We start from the raw sequence: 6,384 nt of genomic DNA on the forward strand, positions 1-6,384 counted from the left end.
GAGGGCCAAATAGACCAGTTAGTGGAACATAGTAGAGACTTCTATAGTAGAGACGAATTGAAGCATTTTTTGAACTATGAAAAATGACATAAACATTAAAAATCAGTGGGGAAAACACCTCACACACATTAGAACGGATACTATTTTTAAAAATAACAAATGTTGGTGAGGATATAGAGAAATTGAAACTTTTGTGGAGTATAAAATGGTGAAGCCACTGTGGAAAACAGTATGCTGTTGCTCAAAAAATTAGAATTACCATATGACTCAGCAATTCTACTGCCAAGTATATACCCAAAAGAATTGAAAAAGGGGACTAAAACAGATTATTTGTACATCCATGTTCATAGCAGCATTATTCACAACAGCCAAAAGATAGAAGCAACCCAAGCACCCATCAACGGATGAATGGGTAAACAAAATACTGTATAAACATGCATTGGAATATTATGCAGCCTTAAAAAGGAATGAAATTCTGATACATGCTACAACATGAATGAATCTTGGGGACACTATGCTACGTGAAATAAGCCAGTCACAAAAGGACAAATACTTAAAATTCACTTTTACGAGGTACTGAGATTAGTTCAATTCATAGAGTCAGAAAGTAGAATGGCAGTAGCCAGGGACAGGAGGAAGAGAGAATAATAAGCTGTTGTTTAATTGGTATAGTGTTGTGGCTATGCAAGATCAAAAGTGTTCTAGAGATGGATTACGGTAGTGGTAGCACAACAATGTGAATGCACATAATGCCACTGAACTGCATAATTTAAAATAGTTAAATAAAATAATACTTATTTATAAAATAAAGTTCTGGGTATGTAATGTACAGCATGGTAACTATAGTTAATACTATATTATATTAAAAAATGGTTAAGATGATAAATTTCATGTTATGTATTTTTATGAAAAAAAAATTTAAATATACCAATAAAAAAAAACCATAGACCAGATAACATATTATTCATGATCGTAATGCCTCTGAGAAGGGAGGGGAATGGTATTAGAAATGTTAACTTCGACCATATCTGTAATGTTTATTGCAGCGATCAAAAAACTAATAGCTGAAGCAAATATAAACAAATATTCACATTTATTATTTTTGGTAATAATTACATAAATGTTTGCTATATTATTGGTTTTATTCTTATGTATTAATTTTTTTTTTTTAATTAAAAGAATGAGGTCCAAGCTGAAAAGAACAAGGTGGTAAACAAATGGGAGGCTTTAGAGACCAGGAGAAGTAAAAGGAGTGATTCTGGAACAATTAAATTATTCGAGGTCTCAGTAAGGTCAAAAATAGTTTTAAGAGAACAAAAGAGTAAAAAACTAGCTGTAAAAAACAACTATTCACAATGGGTTCAACATGATGGTAACGAAAAAAGATTTTAATAATATAAAATTAAAGCAGTTCCAAGAAATGACTAAGATGAAGGATATGGCCTTAGAACTCGGTTAGCAAGTAAAAATCATTAAAGAAGGTAAAAATACAAAGTCCTGCACTGTATACTATGAAAAAAATAAAATAATAGCAGGCATGGTCCTTGTTAGGAAGATAAAACTCAAAAGGAATTGATTAACCAACAAAGTCAGATAGTATGTAGAAACTCAGTAGAGAACAGGAAGAGAGATTGTGAATTGGTCCAGAATCACAAGGGGGAAAATGGAAACCTAGGAGAATCGTGAAGGAATAGGATTTGGACATGAGAATAAAGATTATGGTATTTTGGATATAGGGAAAGAGTGTGAAACAAAGTCTAGTCACAAATGAGTTAAGGTGTCTTCAACTACTATTGAGGACCAGCCTGGCTGGAGCAGAAACTAGAAAGCATTGAGAAACATAGATAAGTAAGCTGAAATTCTCATAGAGAAGATTCTGAATTTTTAACTTGAGACAAGGAACCATTAAGGATTTAAGCAAGTGGGTATTACAGGAAGTAAATATGTAAGCGTACAAGAAGAGAACAGCAGAAAGGGAAAAAACGTTGTGTTTTATAGAAATAAACTTCCATGATATTTATTTAGTGAAGTTTTCACCTTTTTTATAAACAAATTTAAAAAATAATATAATTACCTTCTAGCTTGAGATTTATCCCTCCACATTCTATAATTCCAATGAATTTGCCTTCTATCTGACCATTTTTATAAACAAAAATTGTTGGTAAACAGTTGTCATGATAGTGTTGAATACAGCTATTCACGATGGCTTTAACAAATTTAGTTTCTGGAAACTTTCTTGCTAGGAGACTAAGATGCTGGTTAACCAACAAACATGTCGGTATGCTAAAAAAGAGAACCAGTACATACGATATCTTTAAACAATAGACGACTCGTCTCAGTCTAGTAAAATAAGAGAAACATCTCCATGAAAAAAAAAATCTTTAGATATTCTTTTAATAATATCTAAAAACATATCAATTAGCATCCATTATTGTTACCTTTAGTAATTATGAAACGTAGAACTCTCTGATTTTTATTACCAACACCATTATAGCCTGGGAATAAAGCTTGCTACCATGGGAATTTGATGCCTAACTAAGGCTAACCACATATGACTTAGTATCAATTTAATTGAGCCAGTTCCTAGTTATAGGACACAGGAGAAAAAAAAAGAGAGAGAGAGACAGAGAGAGAGAGACAGAGAGACAGAGAGAGAGAGAGAGAGACAGAGAGAGAGACAGAGAGAGAGAGAGAGAAGGAAGAGGAGGAGGAGGAGGAGGAGGAGGAAGAGGAGGAGAGGAAGGGAGAGAGAGAGTGAGGGAAGGAGAAAGGAGAGGAAAAAAAACAGAGAAAAAGGACACCTCTAAGGGATCCTTGGGAGTTCTGAGTTTTAACAAAAGGATCCCAAGTGCTATCAGCATCACAGGCTATTTTCACATGAGTTATCACATCCAAAATTCTTTATCTCAGACTACCTTGAATTTCTTGACTCTAACAAACATTGCCCACACTTTTCTTTGATATCCCACTCCATGCTACATCTTGTTCTCCATAATCCAGAACTATTCCTCATTAGAAATTTAAAATTGATTGGAAGGATGATTAAAACCTGTGATTCTTCCTGCTCTATCACTTAACTCCCATTACACCCATTCTTCAATTAGTCCCTTTACTCTTAGTCTATCGCTCACTCAAACCTTTATTAAACTGTTTCAAAACTAATCCTCTACTTTATCCCATATTTCTTTCATTTCCTATAGGACTTTTCTCTGCTATTCTGCTTCCCTCTTTTCCTGTTCTCTAAAACTTTTCTTCTCCACTTCACATAAACATATTCAAGTTACTAAAAGTTACTCAAGTTTTTAAAAAGTCCCTTACAACTCTTTGTCCCCTCCTAACAACTATTCTCTCTCTCTCTTGTTCGAAGCCTAGATGAAAAAGAAAATAAAAATTTCTATGTTCTGTTCATCGCCCTTCTTGAAAGACCTTCTGATTTTGGCTTCTGTGATAACACATTCTGTTAATTTCTTTTTTACTTCTTTGCCTTCTCCTATGCTTCGAATGTAAATGTTTTTTGTGATTGTGCCCTGGACCCTATTCTCAGCCCAGATACATTCCCTAGGCAATCTTATCCATTCTGATATCAATAGCTGATTAACTTCATCTCCTCTCTCCTCAAAAAAAAAAAAAAATCTGATCTTTCTTCTGAATTTTCTTTTTAAATATAAACCTAAATTTGATACAAGTGTAGTTCTCTTTTGCTTTGTATTCATTTCCTCATCATTCATACGGAGCATTTTTTAAATAATGTATGAGAAGAGAAAGATTAGTGTGTACTGTGTTAATCAAGGAAAGCTTTTTTGAACAGACAAAATTAGTGTTTTCTCTTGTACTGCTTTGTATATATTTTCAAAACTATATATACAACGTTTAATTGGTCTCTTTTACCATACCACAGAAGCATCTCATTCGCCTTTGTATTCTCAATTCCTAAAACCCGCCACACTCATAGTTGAAGCTCTCTTAAGTGAGTGACTCATGCCAGGGCATACTGCATGCTCCAGGCAGATGGTGACCCTTTTGAACTTTTTTGTACTTTCCTCCTCTACACCTGTTTGTGCCAATTGCACATTTTATTAAAATTAACAAATAAATAAAAGTAGAATAAGAAAATCACTGTAGTTCTTGTGAAAATCAAATGCATGCTTTGGAAAAACTTGACAAAGTTTAGTTACAAGAAAAAACTGCTGTTTAGTTGTGGGCCAGACAAATGTAAATGATCAGGAAAAAATATAGATTTCAACCCTCAAATTGCTTTGCATGTATATTTCAGTTCTTGCTCCATTTAAACTAACCTCAATAATGGAAATCAATGAAAATGCATTATATTCTTACCAACATTTGGGAGAAGCGTTTTGTTTTATTTTTTGTCTGTTTGGGTTTTCTTTACTGGTTTCTGGCTTTTAGTCTCAATATATTTTTGATAAACTTATTTCACACATTTTAAAAAAAATCTCAACAGAGTATAGAAGGAATGTACCTCAACATAATAAAGGCCATATAGGAGAAGCCCACAGCCAACATCATACTCAGCAGTGAAAAGCTGAAAGTCTTTCCTCTAAGATCAGAAAGAAGATAAAGATGCCCACTCTCTCCACTTTTATTCAACATAGTATTGGAAGTTCTATCCAGAGCAATTAGGCAAGAAAAAGAAATAAAAAGCATCCAAATTGAGAAAAAAGAAGTAAAACTGGCACTATTTGCAGGTGGCATGAGATTATATATAGAAAACTCTAAAGATGCCATTAAAAAATGTTAAAACTAAAAAACAAATTCATTAAAGTTGAAGGATACAAAATCGATATACAAAAATCTGTTACATTTCTATACACTAAAAATAAACTATCAGAAAGATAAATAAACAGTCCCATTTATAATTGCATCACAAAGAAATAACTAGGAATAAATTTAACCAAGGAGGTGAAAGACCTGTATATTGAAAACTATAAGACAGTAATGAAAAAAATTGAAGAAAAAACAAATACATGGAAAGATATTCCATACTCATGGATTGAAAGAATCAATATTGTTAAAATGTCCATACTACCCAAAGCAATCTACATATTCAGTGCAATTACTATCAAAATTCCAATAGCATTTTTCAAGAAAAAATAGAACAAATAATCCTAAAATTTGTATAGAACCACAAAAATCTCAAATAGCAAAAACAATCTTGAGGAAGAACAAAGCTAGAGGCATCACACTCCCTGATTTCAAACTATACAACAAAGTAATTAAAATAGTATGATATTGGCATATAAATAGACACATAGATTAGTGGAACAGAATAGAAAGCTCAGAAATAAACCCACATATATGTGGTCTATTATTTTATGACAAAGGAGCCAGTGAAGAATATACAATGGAGAAAGGACAATCTCTCCAATAAATGGCATTGGAAAAACTGAACCATGTGCAAAAGAATGAAATTTGATCACTATCTTACACCACACACAAAAATTAACTCAAAATTAATGAAAGATTTGAACGTAAGGCCTAAAATCACAGAACTCCTAGAAGAAAACATAGACAGTAAGCTCCTCGACACAGGTCTTGGTGATGATTTTTTAAATCTGAAACCAAAAAGCAAAAACACCAAAAGCACAAATAAATAAATAGAACCATATTATTAAAAAGCTCATTAAAAAGCTTCTTTACAGCAACAGCACCATCAACAAAATGAAAAGGCAACCTACTGAATGAGAGAAAATATGTCCAAATCATATATCTGATGAGGGACTAATATCCAAAATATGTAAAGAACTCATACAACTCAATAGTAAAAAACCAAACAATCTAATAAAAAAATGAGTGGAAGATCTGAATAGACATTTTTCCAAAGAAGACATACAGATGACCAAGAAGTACATGAAAAGAAGCTCAGCATCATTAATCAGCAGGGAAATGCAAATCAAAACCACAATGAGATATCACTTCACATCTGTTAGAATGGCTATTATCAAAAAGACAAATAACAAGTACTGGCAAGGATGTGAAGAAAAGAAACCTCTCGTGCACTGTTGGTAGGAATGTAAATCAGTGCAGTCACTATGAAAAACAGTATGGAGATTCCTCCAAAAATTAAAAATAGAATTACCACATGATCCAGTAATTCCACTTCTGGGTATTTATCTGAAAACATTAACTCAAAAAAATATATGCAGCCCCATGTTCCAATAGCCAAGATATGGAAACAACCTAAGTGTCCACCAGTAGATGAATGGATAAGGAAACTGTAGTATGCATATCTGTACAATGGAACTTCTTTCAGCCATAAAAAAGAATGAAATTTTGCCATTTGCAACAACATACATGAAACTTGAAGGCATTAAGCTAAATGAAATAAGTCAGACAGAAAAAGACAAATACCACATGATCTCTCTT

The sequence above is a fragment of the Pteropus medius genome, unplaced genomic scaffold, assembly GCF_902729225.1.
Source record: "Pteropus medius unplaced genomic scaffold, Ma_sr-lr_union100, whole genome shotgun sequence".
Lineage (NCBI taxonomy): Eukaryota > Metazoa > Chordata > Mammalia > Chiroptera > Pteropodidae > Pteropus > Pteropus medius.